This window comes from Daktulosphaira vitifoliae, unplaced genomic scaffold (assembly GCF_025091365.1).
Source record: "Daktulosphaira vitifoliae isolate Bord-2020 unplaced genomic scaffold, ASM2509136v1 Scaffold_3, whole genome shotgun sequence".
In the NCBI taxonomy this organism is placed as follows: domain Eukaryota; kingdom Metazoa; phylum Arthropoda; class Insecta; order Hemiptera; family Phylloxeridae; genus Daktulosphaira; species Daktulosphaira vitifoliae.
In genome coordinates, this window is record NW_026099574.1 from 6,504,373 (window position 1) to 6,516,697 (window position 12,325).

The 12,325-nt window shown below is 24.5% G+C and overlaps 1 protein-coding gene across 3 annotated transcripts in view; it reads left to right on the plus strand.

Annotated features, from left to right (window-relative positions):
- LOC126902970 (acid sphingomyelinase-like phosphodiesterase 3a) overlaps positions 1–12,325 on the plus strand; it is an 87,089-nt gene that overhangs the window by 10,821 nt on the left and 63,943 nt on the right. Inside the window, exon 2 of one of the 3 annotated variants that reach the window (XM_050680800.1) lies at positions 5,049–5,096. The exons of the other annotated variants lie outside the window; for them this stretch is intronic. The gene's annotated coding sequence lies outside the window, so the exon portion shown is untranslated. The remainder of the gene's footprint in view (positions 1–5,048; positions 5,097–12,325) is intronic. 3 annotated transcript variants of the gene reach the window in all.

Consider the following 12,325-nt stretch of genomic DNA (forward strand, 5'->3'; position numbering starts at 1 on the left):
CTATAATATTTTATTATTAGATAACCATATTAATATTAGAATTTATAGTAAAGAATAATTTGTGTTACACCATATCAATGACCCATTAAGATTTTAATCTGCATTTACTTATGTTTTATTTACGTGGTAAGTCCCTTAGCAACACTTTAGTAAAATTTGATATCGTTGGAAAAGATAACTTTAACTTTCTTTTGATATTCAGTCCAAACAATTTATCAAACTCTCGTAGCTTTTTTTACATTAAGATTGTTCAGTCGATAAAGAAAAACAATATTATACCATTGAAAAATACCCCTCTGTATTTTTATTTTATTATTACAGTATCTTTTCTTCCGTATAACTCATTTTTCATTTAACTTGAAATTATAAAGGTATATTAATTACAAATTATTATCCGTTTCAGAAATTAATATTTTTCATTTAGTTTATATTTTATTAATAGTTATTTTTGTACTAAATACTTAATAAGTAAGCGATAAAAATTGTTCTTCAGAATTACTTATCAAAAATTGTTTTGGTAGCGATTCTGAAAAAAACAAACATTTATTAGACCAATAATATGGTCTAATATTCTTATTAAAGAAACCTAATTTTGAATTTTAAAATAACAATGGATTAATTATTATGTAATAAAAATTGAGCTCCTCAATTTTATCAATTATTTGCATTAACTGTCTATTTTTGGAGTACGAATAAGCTATAAGTTTTATTGAATGAAACCCAACTCCTAACTTTTTGATTTTAAATTTATCTACATAAAAAGTATTTATCTGGAAACTTTTAAAGAAAATCCATTTTATGTTTACTTAGTTTGAAAAAGATTCACAATTCATTTGATGTCATCGATCCTTTTTTTTTATTTTTAAGTATTATTGATATCTTTTTAGTTAAATTAAAGCTGACTTAATTTTGATATATTTCAAAAGCAATTATTTATGTTTTTAGAAAATATAAATCTGTAATTTGTAGTAGTACAGTTTAGTTATATAATTATTTAATCAAACACCATGTGTACAATAACGTACACACTATCTATCACTATCTATCACTATCACACTATCATTGAATAGAACCCACCGGTTTGTTTTCACAAAATCAGCTCTGATGAGTATTGTAAATGATTAGTTGAGCAAAAAGTGTGACAGATTAACTAGGTATAAGCAACTTATCTCCATAACGCGATATCGAATTTTTAATTTGTTATATATAAGAGAACATATTCAGTGAAGTAACTATAATTATTAGTGCTTGTTGTAAAATATTATATTTTTAGTAAATAAATTATTAAAAAAACTATTTGTTACGAGAAAGAAGTCTTTGTAATAAATAATAACATATAATTGAGATTTATGTATGTTACTGATTTATAGATAAATTTATATTATTATTATTAAATAAAATTATTGTGTAAGAGTAAAAATTTTAATATTATAAATAATATATTATCATTAAAAATTGTTTAAATAGTGCTTTCAATTAGGTATTATACATTGTCACTAACCATTAACTGAATTAAATGATTGAAAAATATCCATTCCATTTACTCATAACAGATTGTAGTATATTTCAATAAATTAGAACGTTAATGAAAATTAACGCACTAAAAAATATATACTGCTATCTTATTTCTAAAAATTTTACTGTGTTCATTTGTAAAAGAGTTTTGAAACTAGTGTTTGTAACTAACACTAGTTAATATCTTTCAACTGAACATATTTCAAGATTTATGAGAGTAAGTAAATAACTTAATTTGAAAAGGTTTTTCTAATCTAAGAACAACGCTATCCAAGATATTTATTTTAAGATGTTAAGAAGTAAAATTAATAAGATACTTAAATTATAACACATTATAAAACAAACTATGATGGTAAATAGCTATATATAAATCTGTATTATATGCTTTAGGCAGAATTTTAACTATTTGATGAAATAATCAAACCTTTGAGTTACATGTAATCCAAATTTGTTTGAAAATAACAATAAAATACACAAAATTTCGCAAAGCAATAGGTATTATTCTCATATACTCGTATATCATATATCTCGTATCTCGTCTATTGTTATTTATAACACATTTGTTTAATTATTAAAATATTTTTTTCTATATTTTATTGTTCATATAGTAGAATAAAATCGACATTATTATATTAATGAATTTAATTATTTCTTTAATATAAATAACAACGTATAATGAAAATTAAGTAATTTGTTTTTCTCAAACATTTTTTGGAAAAAATAAGATATTTGTATAAAAACAAATTAAAAAAAGAGTATAGACTATTAAATTAAAATCCTCTTCGGTTTTTATTTTTTCAGAAGTTTCTTAATTAATCAAAACAGAGTTATTTACTATATATATATAGGGTGCCGAGACTGTTCTGATAAATTCTATAACTTTCGATCCACTGAATATATTTTATTACATTTTTTATATATATTTTAGTTTTGGGCTACTTTAAAAACATTTTTTTTTGTCTCTAATATAAAAAAATAATTAAAATGAAAATGTTTATTTTTTCGAAATTACAGTAATTTTTAGCCTTTATCTTTCAAAAATTTATTTAATGTCGATAATAATGTTAGGATAAATACTTTTTAAGTTCCAAGCATTTTAATACACAGAGTAGATATGTAGCGCGAGTGTATTATACAATATAAATATACATCAGTACAAACTGAAATGATTTTTATTTGTTTTATAAAAACAGCGGTTTGTTTACAATGTGTTAAAAAAAATTAATTATTGCTTTCTGTGTTCGACAATAATAAAAATATATAAATATTCATATAAAAACATATATTAATTGTTGTGTTGTGTAGCACGCGATTATGTGATGGTATTAGTAATAGACATTTCATTTCTGACTTTAATTTAATTTTCATTAGTTTAATATGTGAGACTTCTGTGCATATTTTTTCATGGATTTCTAATGTGGTTTTGTATTATGGCTATTTATACATCATTAATATAATTTATTAATTATAATTAATAATTAAAATATAAACAATAATTATTGTTGAAGATATGCTGTTTACACAGTTATAACCTATCACGCTTTGTTTATCACTTATGTTCCATGATAACACCGGAACACTGCGGAAATCGTAAACGAGCCGATGTCTTTCAGTCGATAATGCTTCTGATAAATGCTGTGGATGCGTGTCGTGTGTTTACAGCATAATAGGGTGGCTTGTACTGTACAAGTGTACCATTACAGAACTCCGATGTATTAAACGAATGGAACTCAATAAGTACATATCCAAAAATTGTTACTAATCCATAAAAATTCTTTGTAAGATAAGCTCTAAAAATATCCGTTTTGAAATTTTGAAAAAATGCAAATTGTTAATTATTGGATTATTAAAAACAAATAATAAAATATATCATTTTAACGTAGTCCAGGAGCACACAATTTATTTAAAAAAAAATTATTGCAAAATATTTGGTAAATCAAAAGTTATTAGTGCGTCAAAATATTGTAGACCACTTTACAGGGGTCGTCAGAGTCGTAATTTTTGTTATATCTAATAAATTATTAAACCGTTATTGTTTTATTTTAGTATTTGTTAGAGAAATTATTATAAAAATAAAAAATACTGACATTGGATTCGAAACTTGAATCGAACTTAGAGTTTGACTTTATTAAGCTTAAGAATTAAATTCAGAATCCATATTTTTGTTTTTAAAATTTTATAAATTCTAATTCCAAATTAAATTGAAGTTTTGATATCAATATTATTATATTTTTGGTTTCTGTAACAAGTTTTCCTACAAATTCTGGAAAATAATGTTATACATATCAACAAAATTTATTAAATATAATAAATGTTATCAATGAACTAAAATAATTTCAGTTATATACTGTAGTGATCCACTTATATTAAACATGGCCCTATAATGTAAATACATGACACATATAATATCTATCAATTGAAACCTCTCAGTTTGTTTCGTGATATCAGCGCTGAGTATTATTAACTATTATAAGTAACATATGTATGACAGTTTATGTATATTCAGAATGTACAACGACATTATGCAATATAAATTTTTGGAGTTGATTATAAAATTCTTGATTTTTTTTTATGTATACAATATGTTACGTTATGGTACCATTGGTCATATTGGTCAATAACATACACCAGTAACGATGAATGAATGTTCATGGGAGTTGAACGTTCACACACAAAACCAAATAAATAGGCATTACTGAGAAGGACGTGTTTTTCAGAGAAACAGGGTCAGAAATTTAAAGCATAATATTAAAACACATACACAATCGCATATCACTAAATATAATAATTTTTAAAAAATAATTAATAAATTATTTAATTATTAATAATAATCCATACTCTCTTTGAGTAAATAACTATAGTTTTAAAATATGATAAACTTAATAAATCATATGTTATGCATTAAGTAATATTGATTTTTGACCTTTATAATGAGATTATAATGATGTGGTGACTTATGATGACATAAGTGAGTTTTTACTCATATATATTTACGATACTTTTTAATAATATTCTTATATTTAAAATGTAATACGAAACTTAGCCTATAATTTATTAAAATAATAAGATATTACAAAAATAATTGTAGCTTATTTTATTAATACCATATTAACACGAAAATAGGAGCTTTCCTAAAAAAACTGTATTAAAAAATCGATGCAATAAAAGCTAAGTTAATAACCTTACATTTTTACATGTAAAAAATACTGTGATCAACTGTTCACTATAATTCATTGAAAAAAGTTGTCCAGTATGGTAATTTATTATAAATACTAGCTCCAAATAAATAAAAAATAATTATATCACAAACATATACTGAAAAATGTTTGAGTTATTTTTGTGAACCTTGATAAATATAAAATTTGTTATAAATAAAAAATTACTTTAAGAGCAGTTTTTAGGGGTAACTTTTGAAAATTACACGAGAACCTATAATTAATTTTACACAAATTAATAAAAAATGTTATATATTAATTTTTTATTGGTCAATAAACAATTCTGTAATTTTATATTTTGTGTTTTATAATTTTTAGGTCTTGGTGAGAGCGGTACACAACGTAGTAGAATCCGTATCTGTGATGGTAAAAGTAGAGCGTTGTTAAAACTACCCCACTTTCTATCTTTTCTAAATCTATAAATGCTAATATTTTAACAAGTAGTATTACAAAACAGGTTTTCATCCAGTCAAAGTAGGATTCGGGTTCAAAGAACACTATGTTGATAAATCTCTTGTGGCTGAACATTTATTGACACACAATCACTTCGTTAAAACCGCAAATAAACACAAAGAACTAAATATAAGGAAGATAACAGAAATGTTTAAAAATAAGAACAATTTAATTACTTAGGATTTTGGCCCACTGAAAAATTCATTGTTAAACTTTTGTAAACTGGCAAAATGTGATAAAATTACTTAGTATTATATAAAATGTAATAACGTTTCATAAGATAACGTTACTAGAGTATATAAGGGTTTATTTTTTAGTCGGGGTATCAGTATGTGTTTGGCGTTGATGATAGTAGTATTGATCCCAAAAAACGTATCTGCGTTTTTTCAGTAATTTTTGGGGCGATTTTTGAGTTAAATATTTTTAATATATTTTTTTTTTTTTAGTTTTAAATTAATCTTTTTAATTTTAAATATTAAATCTATATAATTTATCCAACATTATTGATTTGCCTCAAAATCTCATTAATAAAGATTGAATTAAACTATGATGTCTTAATATAATACTTAAGCTATGATATGTTTTTGAAGACACTCATTTTACGTCTATTATCACTAACGTTGTTGGCAGTACAACTATTAGGTATTAATTTATTTTTGCCAATACATTTTTCACGCTTAAATAATCAATGAATTTCCGTTTTTGTGTCTTTATTTATAACGATTTCCAAACATTTTCTACTATATAAAAAAATTTAAAAACGACATAATTAACTTAAATTTTAGTAAGTAAATTTTATTGAAAATTAGATGGTGCAAATTTTGCAGGGAAAAACTTTTTGGGTTTTTTTTTATCTTCACATGCGTACTCATGATTAAAATTTATATTAAAAAAATATAGCCTGGCGTAAAAAATAATTAACAACATAAATGAACAGACATTTCAGTATAAATAATTAAATCTAACGGACCTCTTTGGAACTAGATCCGAAAATGTTGCCCGTTGTAGGTAATACTTAAATATGCAAATTAGAGCGAGAAAAAAGAATAAAAAGAAAGTATCAAGGTATTATTTACTTACCTACTCTACTGTATATCATAAGTATAGCATTCTATTGTATAAACATAAACGCACTTGTACTGGGGGAAATAGTTTACTGTACTGGCCCGGTCGCGGGTTTTTGGCAATCTTACATGGGTATTGCCAGCTGTTTTACCAGATTCCACACCGCTCAACGCTATATTAACCTAGAAAACTCTTACTCTACCCTTCATTACCTTTTCCATCTATTTCTCTTCTAAAACCATTTCCTTTACACAGAGTACACACCACTCTTCATTCCGACTGACTACTGTGATTATCCGAAAGTGTTTGTGACTATATGTGTTGCTGAGTTACAATGTAGCGATAGTAGTAAATCAATACGCGTGAACTATTATGTGCGTCTGTTGATAAGTTAAATAGACCCTGTACCATTTCAACTTTAATTTATCTTAGGTAACACATTAAACCTTTGTCGATACTATTAAATTTATGTAGACTAAGTAAACTAAAGTTCTGAAACAAAAGAGTGATTTTATCTTGAAAATCGATATCAGCTACTTTTTATTTTCAACATGTAACATTTATAGAAAAATGTCATACTTAACATTTACAATCTTAAACATTAAAATTTATCAAAACCTAAAAATTTCAAATTTATCTTGAATTTATTTAGACAATTATGTTGCTTGAAAAAAATTAGTGCTAATTAATTTTTTCTGTCGATTTAAAATCTATATGTATGTTTTTTTTTTAAGATTTAATAATAAATAGTTTATATTATGTAAACTAAATGAAAAAAAACATTTTACTAAATTATAATACTTTTTATTTAGTTTTTATATTTTTGAAAATTTGCAAAACTTATTTATATAATGTAATAATAATTTTAAACACACACTTGAATTGTTATTACACGACTAAAACATATACGATATAAATGGTTGATAATTCAATACTTAAATTTTCTAAAAAACTAGTACATAATAATAATACAAATAAATATTTAAAACCACAGAAATTTGTAGTAAAAATATAAGAAGAAAATAGGAATTTTCATTTTTGATTTAAAAAAATCAATAATTATTAGTTACAGAAGGGTTTGTTTTAACAAATAAATCATTGTTACATCAGATGATAATATATACGAATTCTGACTTTAATACCTATTTATAATTTGTAATGTTCGAGAAATTTCAAACACGTGCCCACCGTTTGTTTCTTTGGTTGGCAATGAAGTTTTGACGAGGGTCTGTTCCCAGGGGATAAACATCTATGCGAGGAGTTATCTGCTAGATTTGGATCCCTATGGTGTCGTATCAACAAAATCTGTTGAGCAGTTATTCACAGCAAAAGTACCGGATGGTCAGCATACAAATATAAGCTGTTGTTTATACTTTAGTATACAATTTAGTTTTGATAGCATGTTCGAATTAGTCAGTCGTTAATGTAATCTCGCAAATATCTTTAACACAAAATAAATCATTATGTATATAAAGAGTACAGATATAATAACACTAAATATTTACCGATTACCATTATTATTTACAAAAAATATTATTTAATTAATTATACTTTAATAGAGTTTTTTTAATAATTGAGCATAATTTTATTACTGTATTTATTTCTGGTAATTCGAATAGATTAAAAATGATCTGGAAAAATACTTATAAAAGACTCTTAAAACAATCTAATTTTATGGCCACAGTGAAGGTAAATAGGTGAAACAATTGGCTTTTATTGACCTTAACATAACAATCACGAAGTTAAAACAATAATGTTTATTTTATTTCCATGCCCTTTTTAAAAAGGTTGTGTATAAAAATAATGAAAAAAATTTAGCTATGTTATTCTTTTTATGTAAACTAGTAAACCTCAAAAAATGTTACAATTTATCTACTATAATTCTAATGTAAGTGAAAATAATAAGTAACTAAAAGTATACAACATTATTTCTACAGAAATACATTATTAAATTATTAATCAATTAGTTTACATTTTACAAAACGCGCATAGTTTTTTTTTCAATTGATATAAAATATAAATTATGCAATGTGACTGAATCAAAAAATATTAATCATAATTTTTATCTTATTACTATGTTATAGAATGTACTCATTTTTGTTGGTTGTTGTTTACAGTACATTCGCATTGAAGGTACAATACTTTAAATATAGTCTAAAAATGAAAACACTGTCCAAAAAAAAAAAAGACTAAAGCAAAATGACTATTGAATGTAAAATTTTTAGAGTTATTTTTAAAATTTTAGAATATATACAGATTAATTCATGTTTTCAGTGTTGTCCTTACGTTTCGAACACGTTACTGTATTAACGATTTTTGTATGCTTGTAACTATACTGTCAGCTTTTCTGTTTGTTTTTATATCGCTAATTGGTTGATAATCGATAACGTCAATATGATTACTTTTGGTTGTTGTTGATGTTATTGATAACAATTTTCTCTTTTTTGTTGTTATTGAATTCGTCTATGTTTAGTTTTTGTTATTTTTTTCAATATTCTTGGCATTTTACACTTCTTTTTCTGTAATGTTAATTTTAATTATGTCAAATATGGCTTTTTAAAATACTTACTTTTATATATTGCGTTCTTTTCCTTATTATTGGGTTTTCTTTTGTTGGTATATAATAGGTAACCAAGTCTTGCTAATTTTCCACCCGTCTTTTCTGTTATAATTTTCTGGAAGTTTTTCGTGTTCTATTGCTTTATTCTACATTTGTTTACCGAAATGAGATTCTTTATTTAACATTTTGATTTTGTCAAAATGAATTTTGTGTCCACTGTTTTTGGCGTGTATGGATATCGAGAATTTTTCTATTCTTTGGTAGCCTATGTCTTTTTTATTAGTGATATTTGAAATACGGTATATAACTTCTTCCATATATGAAAGGTAGAAACTCAATTTGGTAAACAAATTTATAATATGACACTAGAAATTGAAAAATTTCAAGAAAATTATAATAGAGAAGACAGGTGGTAAATTAGTGAGACTTAGTTACTTATTATATATATAAAAAAAAAAAAAAATATTTAAAAATTAGGTAAACCACGCAATTTTTTTTTTTTTGACTAATTTTCTATTAATAATTTGCTATTTTTAATATACAGTAGTCATATCTTCATAATATCACAAAAAAAGTTTTTATTGAAAATTCTTGTTATCATATCTGTCATTTACGATAGTAAAAATAAAGACTTACGAATTACGAATCAGAATTACGAAAACCAAATCAACTATGAGTTTATTAATCGAAATCTTTAAAGAATATTGAAACGCAAACAGTCGATTGGATAAAAAAAAACGGTAGCACAGTGGGGTCGAGGCACAGTGTAGACAAGGCATAGATGGGACAAGTATAGATGATATTTGTTGACAGTGATTTAAATCACTATCATAAGAAACGCTTCGATGCAAATCTGTAGATAGTATTTCATTTTAAAAAAAAATTTGTTAAAATAGCATATTTTTGAATACGGTAGCCGTTTGCGTATAGAAGATAGATCGTCGGGACAAATTTTTTGTTTTCATTTTGTAGTACATAAAATAAGCTTTAATTTGATATATGTTTAAAGGACGCAGTATTTCCGGAACATTTTCAAAAATTAAGTTGAAAAAGTTATTTTTTGTAAAAAAGTTACTATTTTAAATCCCCCCAGTGAACAGAATAAGTGGTAGATTTCCAAAAAAAATTATATCAAATGAAAGGGAAATATCTAAGGTTTTAATACAAAAAAATATTATTTTTATTTGTTAATTTTTGAAAAAGTTATGGCAGTTTTAAGCACAAAAAACATCCCGATAAAAGGTAATTTTTATCGCAATCATTACATTTTTTTTTAATTTTCGACAGCCATTTGCACATAGAAGATAGATCGTCGGGACAAATTTTTTTTTTTTATTTTATAGTACATATAATAAGCTTTAATTTTATATATGTTTAAAGGACGCAGTATTTCCGGAACACTTTCAAAAGTTCAGTTGAAAAAGATCTATGTTTTTTACAATATTTCAAGTTTTGAACGCCCCCTATATAAGGGGAAATTGTCTAATTTTAATAAAATGTATTTCAGATGAAAGATGTACTTATAATGTATTTAGAAAAAAAAAAATTGTGCTGATACATACATTTTTCAAAAAGTTATAGCATTTTTAAGTTGAAAATTAAAAATCGAAAATCTAAAATTTTAACGCAAAAATAGCGTTTTTTTAACTACGGCAGCCGTTTAAATGTAGAAGAAAAAGTGTCGGGACAAATTTTTTTTTTTCATTTTGTAGAACATAAAATAAGCTTTAATTTGATATATGTTTGAAGGACGCAGTATTTCCGGAACATTTTCAAAAATTAAGTTGAAAAAGTTAATTTTTGTAAAAAAGTTGCTACTTTAAATCCCCCCTAATGAGCAGGTTAAATGATAGATTTTCAAAAAAATAATATAAAATGAAAGATAAATATCTAAGGTTTTAGTATAAAAAAAAATTATGTTGATTTGTTGATTTTTCAAAAAGTTATGGAAGTTTTAAGAAAAAAAAGTGAAAAAATTTCGAAAATTAGCGATTTTTAAATTTGTAATTTTTTTGGATATTTCCCCCATTTGCGGGGAACGAGGGAATTTTTTTCAATTTTTAAGGGTAATGTCTTCAACTAGATACGATTTGTGATCTTTTGACGTATTTTTGAAAGAAATCGGTCCAGTGAGAGCTGAGAAAAAGTGGCAACAGACATAAAAAAAAAAAAAAACACATCATAGTAAAATTAATACCTTCTCCGCTTCGCATCGAAGCTAAAAACAATGAAAATATAAAAATTTAACATTTTTTTCATATAATAATCACTACTGTATGTTAAATAGCAAATCGTTAGTAGAAAAATTATTTGTAATGCTATATATTAATAAGCAATAACTGAAGAATGTTTAATCGACTAAAAATATTACAAGAACAAGTTATTAAAAATGTTTTTCCTGTTATATTATTAAACCAAAATTAGAGGTTTCCATAAAAAAAAATAATGAAAAAAAAACTATTCAACTACATAATATTATATAGCTTTTTAAATTAAACAATATGTTCCTTTACAGAAATTAAAAATATTCAATAATTTTTTATAAAACAAGTGTCTTATCCTTGATTGATCTCTTAGTATAGATATAATATAAACTTTAACTATTGCTCCGAAGATGAACTTTGCAAACGATTTTGAAACGTCAGCACAAAATTGAAGAAATTAATATATCTGTAAATATTCTAAATAATACAACAATTCATGAAAACATTAACACATTCATAAGTTATTAGAGTTGTCAGTTAGATCTCACTAAATCCAGTAAGAGGTTCACTCTGTATATTGAAATAAAAATAAAATGGTATAGCCAAAGACGGTTCGTTAAAAACTCGTTATGATGAAGCTTGAAATACTCAAATGAATTGCTTCATATAATATAAAATATATGTACGATTTTACATAATATTTTTATGAAAAAAAAACGAATTTGAATCTGCTTCAGTGTAGTTTCACTGCACTAAAAATATTTCTGAGTAATACATTTCTAAACAATAATTTACATAAAAGCTATGTTTTGAATTGGTGCAGAAGTGCACAGGATAATCATTAGCGATATTTGGATTTACATAGACATTAAAACAAAAGTTCTGTAGTTGGATCAATGTTTCTTAAGTATATGTGAACATAAGAATTTCTTGTTAGGTGTGTGAATTCTGTATACAATTCATAGTCTAAAACTCTGTACCAAGTATTAGTATTTATATTATGAATTATAGACTTATATAATGAATAAAACATTAGTTTTGTATAAAGATTTTGCTTGTTGTTATGTTTTTTTTACGTTTTAACACAATTACTCTAAACGGATCTTAAGCAATTTAATCATTGTAAAATAATATTTATTTATAAATATCTAAAACAAACACTTGTTTGACATTTTTCTGTATCGTGCAATCTATTTATGTATAAATAGTAAAATACACGTGAACAGAAAAGCGTCCGTAGTTTCCATGCTCTTTGATATTGCTGCCGGTAATCATAACAACGGATTTCACTGTGGCTGTTATAACTGAAGTGT